Below are 14,181 nucleotides of genomic sequence, written 5' to 3' on the forward strand. Positions count from 1 at the left end.
TCCACATGCCTCTGTTTATCCAGCAGTAAATGGAAACCTGTTTTTTAGTCGATTGGTGGATCGCTTTTCCGGGGATAATAATCTCTTCAAAGCATAAAAAAAATTTGGTCACTCAATCCATGACTGTTTGTGGGACACTGCTGTGAGCAATTAGCTGCTGAGTTTCGCCCACAGAATATACTGGCAATTCACTTTACAGTATATTCTGTGAAGCGCTTTGAGATGTCTTGAAGATGTGATAAGGGGCTATATCAACTGCAAGGAATATTATCATTATGTTCTTCTCTAACTCCCTGCTTTGTTCTTGCTGGAGACTGAGAGAAGCTTTGAAAGGGAGCAGCTAAACCCAGGGTCTGTTTTTAATGCAATTAGGTAGTTGTGTGACTGACTCTTTAACAGCATTAAAACGGTTGTCTTGGAAGTTCTACGGTGGTTCAAGGCTATTAAGGGGTAATTTGGGAGCTGAGATCAAATCAATTTGCGCAGTCTGTATTTTTAATGTAGTGGTGTGAATCAATGTCCTGCCGAAACTTTCTCCTCAAGGTGGTCCTGATAGCAAACTCCAAAGTGAATCACAGAATTTTAGTGTCACAGTATAAATGAAATACTACAGTACTTAATAGAAAGTCACCTGTTGAGATCTGCATATAGCTATCCTTAAGATGCTTAAGAAAATTTTGCAATAATTCCATAATAGCTAACTTCATAATTTATTGTAACTGCTTATGGTATGGTAGCTTTTAGATCCAGCCATTTCTGTTTGCATGGTTAGTAATCCAATATAAGCCAATAAGTCATCTTTGTTAATTACAGTCAAAAACAAATTAGAACATTAATAATTCTTACAAAATTACATGAATCTTAATTGTAACAGCTGATTGCTCAGTTGTTTAACCAGATTTACAGAGTTTAAAGTTTGATAGAAAGAAACACAGTTTTGTAGTCTCTATGTCTAGCACGTATCATGATGCCAATCACTTGAAATCAGGGCCGTAACAATGAATGTACTTTATGGGGATACACTTGACAGAACTGTCTGATGTCACATTCCAGGAAACTATTGTACAAAGAGATACAAGACACAATGTCTGGGGTGTTAGTACCTCTCAATCCAGCAGCATTAGCGACTCCAAATTGCTAATTGAGGGGATGAGAGAATGATATTTATCAATATTTCGAATGAAGCTTTATGCCTGTCATAAAGAGGTTTTCTGGAATGTGGCTCAAGTGGTTTATTTATACTATTTTTATCCCAAATGAACTGGAAGGTTTAACCCTCTGTACTGTAAATTTATAAAAGTATAAATGACACCTGATACGATACAGATTTTTGTGACTTTTAACAAGTGTGACTGATAACTGGGGGTAATGATAAGGTTTGCAGTATAAAATGTGAGTTGGGAATATATTCCAGAACGTGTGTCTGTGGAAACTAGTATACATTTGATATGACATCACATGTGGGTCTGGGTGTAATCAGAATTTGGGGAAGTACAGTAGACAATAATAATCCTTACATTAGATATAACATCAGGAAGATGACTCAAAGTGTTTCATAAGATACACTGTAAAGTGTAATTACTATGAATTTTGTAGTCAAGCATGGCAGCCAATTTGTGCACAGCAATGTCTCACAAGCAGCCATAGTCTCACACCATTTCGGTTTCATTCCATTCTCAGTACAATTGGAACCAGCATAAGATAATCTTTTAAAAGTTAAATAAATGTCATAATAGTGGTGAGGTGGAGAGAGCTCGGAGAGAATTTAATGTGGAGGCAGACATTGGAGTCAAAAGAAGGAAATTAGTTTTAAGTGAAGTGAACTATATATTAGGTTGTAGGTTTTCTTGGATCATTTATCATTTTGCTTTTCATTCTGAAGTTTTGAAAGTTTTAAAAGGTTCCTGACCAAATTGTGTTTGTGTTTCTAATGTTAGCAAAGAGCAAACAGGTCATTCTCCTCGTCAGGAACATTAAAATGTCACTGCTGATTACATATGGATGAGTGGAACCGTGTATATGTATGAGAGCATACAAATAGACTTGTATGAACCTATTATTAGAACCTCACTAGGCTCTAAAGCAGATAGTATAGTAGAGTGAAACTAGTACCTGTACGAAAGTAGCATTAGGCATCATAAAGCATATAATAACCAGCAGATAGGTCACGGAGTACATGGATTTACTAGACAAATGCAGCTTAATACGTATTGAAAGAAAATGCAATAAAAATGTGCCCAAAATGAGGGAGTATTAGTTAGAGGTGGAGAAGGAAAGCCATCGGGTCCGATTATAGATTTATTCACTGAAGATTTCCAGCCAATGTGAAGTTGTCGCCAACACAACTAAGCAAATACTGTATTAGGTTGCACCTCGAGGGCAAATACTATGCTATAAGCAGAAAGAAGTAGTCTTATCCTTGTAATAGATTGCTAGCAAGACGACTTCTGAAATATTAGCTCCAAATTTGGTACCATTTATTGCATGAATACAGCTTCCCACTCAATTGTTCTTCTACTGGAAGCAACGTTGTATTTGCCTTGTGGGTTTATAAACATTAATAAGAATAATGCATAATAATCTTTGTGTTTGATATATCACATATAACAGCAATACCTCACAAAGCACTTCACAGGTAATTACTGTCGTGTCAGTGACTGTGCATTTATAAGCAAGTACAGCAGTCAATTTACACTCAACCAAGTCCCACAAATTTTAATGAATAATTTATCTGGAGGATTATAATCCTTGCAATTTTGATATAGCATCCTATCACCTTGCCAAAATTCACAAAACGCTTCACTTGATTCACTGTAAAGTGTTGAGACTGTGCAAATGTAGCCAAACACAGCAGCCAATCTGCCAAACCGAAATGTCCCACAAACAGTCATGAAGTGAATGATCAATTTTATCTGGAGCATCAGAGGTGAGAGTGCTACCAACTAAGCCACATTGTTTACCTGTCGGACATCATTAGAAACTCCTATCTCTTTTCTAATAGTACCATGGGTTTTTTGATGTCAACGAGCAAATGGGACCTCAGTGTAACATCTCATCCAGAGGACAGTGAGCGCAAACTATATGGAAGGCTGAAGCTGATTAATGTCAATGAAATGGGCTGCAACAAAGATGCAAATGAGAAACTTTCCAATTTAGATGATGCACTTAGGCTGAGATCCTGCTAGAGGTTAGTCACTTAATAAGTAGATGATTCCAATGTTTTTGTGGAAACGAGGCAAGTTTTTACTTTTCCTCTGAAATCATCGCATAATGTTATCACCTCAGAACAGTTTTAAATTAAATGGGCTTTCTCAGTTAGCATGTTTTTGGGATCAGGCGAGCATCCAAACCAGACTGAAGGCCATAGTACACCATCTTCATGCTTCCCACTGCTTGTCCAGCTAGTACCACATGATCCTTTAGGGATTTAGTTTCCAGGTGTAACTGGAACTGAATGTCAATAATCTCTGCCCCCATTTGCCCTTCCAGGGCCTGCCTGTTGGATGGGCCATCAACAACAGACTACCAAGACCATCACAGAAGGTTGATCTGATTCCAAATTCTGTTGCCAAACATCTCACATGGAGCCAGCTCAGCTCTAAGAAGTCCCACTTACCTCAAAAGACTTTTATCGCATATCCCATAAAAATGATAATCACTAGTTGGCCATTTGAAATCCATCAAGTACAGGTTATAATAATAATAATATTCCTTGCATTTGATATAGCGCCTTATCACGTCTTCTAGACGTCTCAAAGAGCTTCACAGGATAGATTATAAAATGAATTGACTGTATATTTGTGGGCGAATTTGTGGGCAGTTAGACCCTTCATTAGATGGAGGTACCCAGAACTCCTACTGAGCTTCCTGGTGAGTAGCGTAGAGCAGCATGAATTGAATAAAAGCATTAGCACCATTGTCCTGCCCACAGGTTAAGCATATATAACCTACCCATTGAGCAATGGTGCCACCAGTTGATACTGCAGAGTTTGTGTAGCAGTGACTTACCTCTCTGCATATCAATCAAGGTGGATACCAACCGGATTTATGAAATTGTGTTCATGAAGCGAACCTACACTTCAGGTAATGCCTTCCAGCAGCTGTCAACCCAAGCCTCAGAGTTTCCTCATCAGCTATTCAACGGAATCTGCTTTCAACATGATACACAACTTGTGACACAGTTAATACGGACACTGAAGTTCAGCCACCAATATGAGGTTGATCATTTATCCTACATAAATAATAAAAAAAATTGTCTCTCTACCCTCCCCCACCAATGGCTCAGCAAATTTATTCAGTGAGTTTCTCAACCATAAGCATCAGGAATTCTTGCCAAAGGCCAGGAATTTATGAGCTTTTTGGTTTGGGACACAACAGCAATCATTTTGTTGACAAACAGCAAACAGTGAACAAATTACATTGCCCACCATTCACTGCTTCGCGGCCTTGAATTTGTACTCTGCATTTGACCTGAGAGTTCAATATTCCCTCCTCTGTAGTCTGGGACGTCCTGAACAAAGTTATTTCTCATTTATGTATTGACAGAATGGCTGACAGTGTATAGCTGTAATCACATGTGTATGCCAATATGTACGCAAGCAAAATGAGCAGCAATCAAACATTTTAATGGTGGTTGAGGCCAGGATACTGGACTCATTTGAAAAAAACAACTTGATGCTGTGGTGGGAGGATGCTTGTGTGGGTGTTCTGAAGGGATGAGATTGGACGGGCTGAGAGGTCTCTTTCATCTGATTTTCTCTTGTGATCTTGTGAATTGAATAAATTCAAATAAAATAAATTTTACAGAAGATTCCACCTTCTGCCTTCTTATTGGAGTTGAATTGTATATCAGCCTTGATCTAATAGAAGGTGGTACACGCTTGATGGGCTGAATGGCCTACTTCTGTTCCTACGTTCCAACGATATCTTATAGATTGGGTGAGGGGGCAATCAGTAGCCCCCTCCCTGGTACTTGAAATTCCGAGTCCCATTTTGTTCCTCCATTCAGTGAAAAACACCTCAAGTATAGCCAGTTAAAGCTTATAACTAGCAATCAGCCTAGATATGTAGAAAAATAACCAGATGGCAACCTCTTTCAAGAGTGGAGGTATTGCAATTGCCCCCCTGGAAGAAAAAAATCAGCCAGTGATCCAGAGTTAAGATCTGGCACATTTCTCTTCCATGAGGACTTTTGTAATATCTCCACTCGATCTTGCAGAGATCAGATAACATAGCACAGACAAGGGTTACCATCTGGCTGTTTTTCCACACATTGAGGCTGATGGATCACTATTCAGTGATAGCTTCTGCAAATACACAACTTTTGTGTTAAGAACAACATTTAGGTTGGTTAGTGTTGCTCAAAGGTGCAATAATCTGCCTTATCAGTCGAGTTTCACACATGTTTAAATAATAATAATAATAATAATAATCCTTGCATTTGGTATAGCGCTTTTCACGTCAGGAGGACGTCCCAAAGCGCTTCACAGAACACACTGTAAAGTGAATTGACTGTATATTTGTGGGTGAACGCGGCAGCCAATTGCGCACAGCAATGTCCCACAAACAGTCGTAGATTGAAAATGACCAATTTATTATTGTTTTTGGTTTTGGAGGGATTATTATTAGGCTCTGTGTGGAGTAAGGAAACTTGCCCAAGGTTTCCCTTGAGAGACTTACTTGAGGGTGCCTGGAAAAAGGAATGAAATGCTTTTAAGAAAGGAGAGGAGCAAACTGGTGACAAAAATGAGCAAAGAGGAGTAATACATAAACAATGGGTGTCCATCGGAGCATGTTAGCATACATTTTATAGAACCAATGTGTAGTGCATCTAAATAACTCACAAAAATAAGATAAGGACAGTATGGTATAAAAATGCATACCACCATATGTTATTTTACATTCTGTTTCTATTATAGATTTTTTTATATTCCAATTTCTTTCAACACTATTAACTTTTTCATATAGGGATTTACAATGTAAATGGTGGAATGGGGAGAGGTTAATTGGTGATTCAAGGATAAAGCAATTAATGCAGCTAATGCAGGAGCATTGCTGTGAGTCTGATCAGCCAAAGTCAAAGCTAACCTGTGATTGATCTAGTATAATTCCAAATCACAATAATATAAGTTTAAAATAAACCTATTCAAAATTTGAAATATATAAAGAAATCCTGGTTAACTAAAATCCTATTTTCTAAAAAAAAGTTCAGATTTAGCATTTGAAGCCTATATCTCTTATAGCAAAATTTAAAAATGTCACCAGCTTTTGCTTTAGCTTATTGCAAAATTAAACATTACAAGATACAGTATTTTATTCCACTGTTTTAGTTTATTCTAAGATACTATGAATTTTGCGAAATTTGTTGGTTCTGCAAACTTGCCAACAACCCTAAATAAGACTTTTTTTTACGATGAAATAAAAAGAAATAGAATTAAGAAAACTATTCAAAAAAGAAATGAAAGCTACCATTTAATCATCAGACTCAGCAATTTGGACCTTCAAATTATTTGCTCCACATCTGTCCAGATGATCAGGTCAATTAATCCAGGTATTAGTACCTCATTATATGTGGTCAGAAGTGCCCAAACTGAACAGATGTAGCACCCACATTATTTGGTGAAGTAAGGATGTTAAAGTTAACACTATCGCTCAATTCTCTCAATTCTAATTTCAGAATTCTTAGCAATCCCACAACAGCACTAATTATATTGCGCCATTGAATGCAAACTGCTATTAATGCCCATTTGAACACCATGCAGAATATAGCCTATTCTGTGCATTGTTGTCCATGAAACAATAATTTGCTTCCTCCTAACTTCTACATCCAAGCAAAAACAATGCTAGTTCCATGACCATTTGACCTCATTTTATAATTCCTCAATGGAAAAATCCTTATTTAAGAAAAACAAACTGCTGCATTTTAGAACGTACAGTAGTTAGATTTTTTCCAGTAAAATGAAGCCTATAGTAAATCTCTTATACCAAAATTAAAAACATCAGCAGCTTCTTTTGCTAGCTAGGACCCTGCATACATCACATAAATAAATTGAAACTGATTACGGATTTTCCAGTAGGTACCACAACAATGAAAACACAACTGCAGTGACTCAGGTAAGTGTTTCTGAACTACAGCATCCTGCTGAGACATGCCAGGGAAATACCCTGCAGTTGTTCTCAATGGAAGAGATACAGTATGGTTTTACACACAATTGATTTTCTAGAAAAAGAAATCATTAGACGCTGCACCTCTTATTCTATGTTCCACATTAACAAATGCCCTACAAGATCAAATTTAGTGTAAATGCTATTTTCGTATCATTATGATGGCTATAAAAGCAGTAGAAATGAGCCTACCTTTTGGAATTTTTTCAAAATAACACGCAGCATTCTCTCTTCCCCAAGGTCACAAATCCTCGAAATGTATAAATTACTGAATTGAAACCAAATGCTACGTTTAAACAGAAAAGCAAATAATAATAGCACAACTCACTTTAAAATGATTACATGGCCCGATTTTCACATTACCGATGCACATACTAATACTGTGCAGCAATCTGAACCAGTGTGCTGTTTACAAGCAGAGCCCAGTGATAGGATGCCTACAGTCTGCACCGTGTTATCACGATACAGTATTTGTCTTCACACACCAATACTCCCAGGAAAGAATTAAAAGCATCCACGTGACAAGCCAGACCTGCAACTTTCAGTACTGCTACACACGTCAGCAAAAAATGACCCCAGTGCAAAGACAGTATCACATATTATGCTGTTTTCTGGACATTCTGCAGGATATCAGCACAGCACATAATGCCGTATGTCTATGTGCTAATCATTCATAGTCTCACAGCATAAAACACAGATAATTTATTGACACTTATTGACACTGCCAAGGGCATTTGGACACACCACATTATAAAATGCATTTGTATCTATATTCGTCCTCAGTGAATGTAAGACAACAGTACAGATAACGTTGACTAAGAGGCATATTTGAGATCCTTTACAACTGAAAAACAAACTTAAATTCTTGACAAGGACAAGGGCTGAAGGTCATGTAGCTGTAGAGGTTAATAAGAAACTGCAACAGAAAGCTTTGCTCTGCAATAACATCCTTGACATTGAATACGGTATAAACAGCACCTACCATTACAGACATAAAGATCCAGTCAAAATTCCCATACAATGATTTGATTTGTCTGCTCCAGGCAAGTCCATTTATATCCCAATTGCAGTGTGACTGTCCAGGTATAGTATGTCAGGAGGAGGAATACAAGGTTCCAGTCAAATTCAGGAATCACATGACAAGCAGTACAAAACAAGCCACAATTAGTCATTAAAAAATCACGCCAATGTTTCTCAAGTTTAAAGAGAGGAAAGGTTTTCCTCCCTGGTTGCGGCAGGAATAGGCTGCAATCCCTGACTGATTCTGGTGTCAGTGACCAGCACGTACAAATCTGCAGACTGTGTTTCTACTGAGGCTGAATTGTACAGACTGGAAAGACTGCTTTTCAGACAACTGCAAGAAACTGCATGAAGAGTATTAGTATTCTTCATCAGTCACTGCAGTCAGCCAATCCAAACAGCTTGAGCTGTGTCAGCACAGCACCAACCAAAGGACTGACAGTACAGCATTGAACCAAGCACTTGTCACTGCTTACACGTACAATCAGATAAAGCCAATAGTCTTTAATCCTGGTTGACTGCACCATAGTAAATAATATACATTCACAATATACTGTTTCAGCGAGTAATCAGCTTGTAAACAATCTGCTGAAAATAGCTCTGTCTCCACCAATGGATGTTTGTTTCAGCAGTCACTCAAAGTGTTACTGAACCCTGCAACTATTGCACTTCTTCTACACCTGTTTATATTGCAAATTGTTTGTCTCACACAAGCAGTAAATTAAAAATTGCATCAATTAAAGTAACACTTTTTTTAAAAATAAAGGGATATATATATATGTATAGGAACATAGGAACAGGAGTGGTCCATTCAGCTCTTCAAGCCTGTTCTGCCGTTCCATAAGAACATAGCTGATCTGCACCTCAATTCCAATTACTTGCCCTTGCCCAATCTCCCTTGATACCCTGACCTAACAAAAATCCATCCACCTCAGGCTTGAAAATTTGAATGATTATAATAGGATCAAATAATACTGGAAAGGCAGACTCTGCCAAATTTAGAGATGCATTACAGAAATTAAGTGAGTTGTTTCCCCATTGGCATTTCGGGTAAAAGCACTGTAATATGCCAAACAGATTCGAAGGCTGTAGGTTTGATTCGCTGAGCACCAAGGAATAAGGAGAGCAAATTCAGCCACAATCGTCAACCCTTATTACAATCCAGCAAATCCTGCTGAAAGCTGCATGCATGCGGAGGCCATGTAAGGACTAGATCAGGTTTCATTGTTGTGCCCCCATAGACAGATACCTCGCTAACACTTACTGTCTAAGCTTGCACATGCATAAAAGCCAATTGGGCAAGAAACTGAAGGGCAACGTAGCTTTATAGAACAACACCAGCACTTCAAACAACGCATGGCTCACCCCAGCGCTGCATTGGAGTATCATATTAGACTATGTTGAAAAAAATATTTGGGTTACTCAATCCAAGACTGTTGTAGGGCACTGCACTGCGCAATTGGCTGCCGCAATTCACCCACTAAATACACAGTCACTCCATTTTACAGTCTATTCTGTAAAGCACTTTGAGACGCCTCAACAACGTGTTAAGGCACTATATCAAATGCAAGGATTATTATTATTAAGAGCATCTTGAATTTATGTATGCCCTCCATGCTCAATAGCCAAATATTAGCAAAGGAAAAAATGATTCTGAAGCCTTCAAGAGAAGGGAGCTAAATTGTCAGGAAGAGAATAAAAAGAAACTAAGTGATTTACAAAATAAGATTATTAGATATTATTTTATCATTTAATTGTTTAAATTATTGACTTCAAAGTTAGCGCACAAGAAAAAAAATGCTGCAATATTACCAAAATGCTTCAAAAAGTCAGGCTATTTCTTTTTTCTGTTATTGTACGAATACAATACAAAGCCATCGCACTGTCAATATATATTGCATTGTCACTCCACTTCACAGTAAATGCTGTGAAGCACTTTGAAACAACGTGAAAGACATATGCCAAATGCAAGGATTATTATTGTAAGTTTCCCGAGGTTTGGGTTTGGCTTCCAAACCCATCACATTGCCCAAAGTAGCACACAAGGCTAATTCTAGTGGGACATCTAAAAATCATGATCTGTAACTTAACACGGGGCTTTCTTTCCCCTTACACAAAGTTACTTTTTGTTCCTATTCCACAGGATGGGAAGTGGTCAGATGACAACTCGTTAGAAAGCAGACAAATTCAACACATAACAAGAATCCAAACAGGCTGCTACTTCAGGCTCCACATTTAATCCAGCACCTGAAGGCTGCATGAAGTGGAAATAATGTCATGGAAAATAATACACAAAGGTAAGAGACAAAACAATTGTTAAGCGCTCCGAGACACTACCCATATGAAGGGCGCTACATAAATGACATGCATGGAGTTCCAGAGTTTGAAGGGGTAGTGTCTGAAGGCCTGAGTTTGCTAAGCAGAGGGGATGAGCAGATGCGACAGGAAAGGGACAGAGATAGGGATAGAGGCAGATGATGTGGTGATGATGTACAGAAATGGTCATGATCATGAACCACATGGGAGGGAAGAAAGGGAACTGAGGATCGAACCAAATGCCACTGATTCAGTGACTTTACACAGGTGAGATCTACTTGGTCAAAGCATACATGATGTTGTGAGAGGCATTATTCTACAAAGATCACTAAAATTACAAACATTGACAACGTGACTTTTCAATACAAATTTCTAAACCTACTGGCTTCCCATTAGAGCATTAATTGCCTACATTAAATATGGTGTCAGAGTTAATGTAGGGAATTAGATTACCTTCTGTGAAAATAAATACTTCCTGGTGAGTGTTGTCTTTCATAACCCTCACCAATGCTGCTGCCTTGGAATATGTGAACATAAACCTTACTATCTTTATTCCATGAAGCATTTTATATCTCATCATAAAATCCCCATTGAATTTCATCTCTATCAGCCCAGGTGCATATTTTCAGACACTTTTTGTAAAATCTTGCCTACCTCCTGAGCCCACAATCTACTCTTAGCTTGGAGTCATCTGTGAATTGATTTAATTTGCACTGTGTCTGAGAATCTAGGTCATTTATATATAACATGAACAGGAGAGGTCACAGCACAGACTCCTGAGGCACCCATTGCTCTTCCTATTTCAACATAATACCTCTTACAATTAGCTTCTGCTTTTATCCCTTTTGACAGTTTTACAAACCTGCATTCATGCCTTACCTTTGATGCTCACTGATATTAATATGTAAAAGAGTCCTTTGGTGCAAATAAGTGTGATACTTTATTAAACTATGTCTGTTTGAATGGGTTATACTTAACTATTATTCTGCAAAAAAAATTCGAATCTCTCATTCTACTTGAGACTTTTAAATTTTAAACTTATATCCCATTAACCTCTCGTCCTGCTATCGCGATCAAACTCACATCTGGATCATCTAAACCACTCATCATTGTCAAGGCAAGAATCATCTCCCTCATTCTTTTTTCCAATGACAACATTTCAGTATTGTAAACTACGTCTCATAAATTACAATGCAAGTTACGCTTGTAAAGCGCCTTTCATCAGGAGGACATCCCAAAGCACTTGATGGTTCTGGATGTGCACATCAATCCATCAGCTCCATCTCTGAGTCCTCTGCACATGTTTTAATTGGTGCAAATCTGTGAATACTCTTTATCCTCCCCATTATATTCATAGGCCTTTTTGTATTTTTTTTAAACTGATGAATAATATTACTGACAATCTACGGTTATTTATGTCAATATATTTAATGTGCCCTGTTAGTAAAATAGAATTATTTCACTTATTTTGGTGCCTCAGAACATTTCACACAACACCACAAACTGTTTCAGAGGAAGTACAATTTTGAAATAAACAACAAATTACATTTGTACAGCGTCTTTCACGTTGGGAGGACGTCCCAAGGCGCTGGACAGTCAGTAATTTGGCCCCCAGCTGGGGGTTGGGATCAGTAGGGGCAGAGAGGGTAGGGGTAAGAAAGTAACCGAAGGCTCAGTCGAAAAGGAGGGTCTTGAGATGGGCCTTGAAGGAGGCAAGGGAGAGAGGGAGGTGGAGGGACTGTGGGATGGAGTTCCAAAGGGTGGGGGCAGAAAGGCTGAAGCAAGAATTAATTACACCTGTAATAAAAAGAGCAAACACCTAACTGATGTTATCAGTGCACCACAATTACATTCTAGACTAGTGAAATAACTTGACAACATAATCTTATGTTATCAATTATTTAGTAAAAGTTACACCTTCTAATCATTTTTTAAAAAAAAAATTGGTATCTCTCCTACCTGCAGATTCTTGACTGAGGGTTTCCTGACTGCTGCTGTCAGAAGGCACTGGAGTGATTGACAGTGACGCTGGGCAAGATACAGGGGCTGAAAGCTCGACATGAGGAACAAACATGGGCAGGCCAAAGCTTTTATACATATACTGCTGTTGATGAACAGGTAGTAGGCCATCTTGTGGATGTGACCAGCCAGAAAGGCCCATCGCAAGCTGTCCCCCAAGATCAAATCCTAGTTTAAAAAAAAAGAAATTGCAAATGTCATGAATTCCGTGAAAATCAGGAATACATTTGGGGTTTGTATTGACATTTTCAAATGAGTTACCATTAATAATAGATAGCAATTCTCAATACATACATCTCCATAAATCTCAATAACTAGTTATTAAGACAGCATTTGTTATTTTCGGTTTGATCATGTCCAACACTGAAAATCATATAGACAGACAATCATTTAAACAAATACTTAGGTTGAAGAATTTTGAGATATCTGAATAAGCTATGAACAAAAAGATTATGGATCCTACGTGAACTTTAGCATACTTATCTAAAAAGCAATGCAATTTAATAGAATTATAGCTCAATAATAAATGACACTTGCATTTTGGATATTTTGCCTTATCACGTCATTGAAACGTCTCAAGGTGCTTCACAGGATTCAATGTCAAGTGTAGTGACTATGTATTTGTGGATGAACATTGCGATTGAATATTAAACAGATTGTGTTCATCCCACCTCTGAACTTCCAACATCCCACGATACATTTTTTCCAAAAATCTAAGCTTTCATTTTTGAGAAAAATTTAGCACATTAATATTGAAAGAATTTATAGTCATTCCTCTATCTGCAATGTGACTGTTGGTAGGAACTCTCATTTAATATATTGACATCGCTGTATGGCTCTACCCCTCCTACTTATATTTATATTCAAGGCCATCATTAAAATTCGATGATTTGGGAAAAAAAACGATACCACGTGGCTTGTTCAACACTAGCTGTCGGCCAGGACTTGCAGAGTGTTAGATTGCTGTTGTCTTGGCTTCCTTGGGGGCAGAGTGGCTGAAGGCTCTCCTGCCAATGGTGGGGCGGGTGGGTTGGGGGTCGTGGAGCAGGCCAGAGCCGGCTGAGGGGAGGGAGCGGACGAGTTGGTAGAGGGTTAGGAGGTCACGGAGATAGGTTGGGGCGAGGCCATTGAGGGCTTTGTAGGTGAGGACCAGGATTTTGAGCTGGATCCTCTGAAGGATAGGGAGCCAACATGATAATGAACACCAACAACAAGTGCCCTTCACACGGGCTAGAGTCTCAGAGCACTTTATAGTGGTGAGGCTTTAGGCTGAGCCAGGGAGAGAAGGCAGGTGACAGTGGGCACAGTTGAAGAGGAAGGTGGTCAGGTGTGATCTGAAGCCGGCAAAGAGGGGACAACGTGGAGGGAGATTGAGGCACAGAATTCCAGAGTCTCAGGGGTGGAGTGAAAGGGACGAGTGACTTGCAGGAGCCTGGAGCCAGATGAGTGAAGGCGGTAGAGGAGTAGGGTGTAAACAGGTCACCACCAGAAACTGGAAGTGTAATAAACCTATGCTATAAATCGTCCTGTGATATACTGGGCTGCAATTTAATATGGCCAGACTGTATTATACCATAACAGGCCTCTGCAAAATATATTGTTGGTAGTGAACTATAGTGATATTCACATTATCTAGCCTTAATGTGAATATAGGAACTCAAT

General features: G+C 38.6%; 1 protein-coding gene across 1 annotated transcript in view; it reads right to left on the reverse strand.

Moving 5' to 3' along the window:
* Window positions 1-7,735, reverse strand: part of LOC103179888 (anoctamin-4) — a 64,572-nt gene extending 56,837 nt beyond the window's left edge. Inside the window, 1 exon segment of the mRNA XM_007895397.2 lies at window positions 7,357-7,735. The gene's annotated coding sequence lies outside the window, so the exon portion shown is untranslated.
* Between the last annotated feature and the right edge of the window lie 6,446 nt (window positions 7,736-14,181).

The sequence above is a fragment of the Callorhinchus milii genome, unplaced genomic scaffold (assembly GCF_018977255.1).
Source record: "Callorhinchus milii isolate IMCB2004 unplaced genomic scaffold, IMCB_Cmil_1.0 Scaffold5, whole genome shotgun sequence".
In the NCBI taxonomy this organism is placed as follows: domain Eukaryota; kingdom Metazoa; phylum Chordata; class Chondrichthyes; order Chimaeriformes; family Callorhinchidae; genus Callorhinchus; species Callorhinchus milii.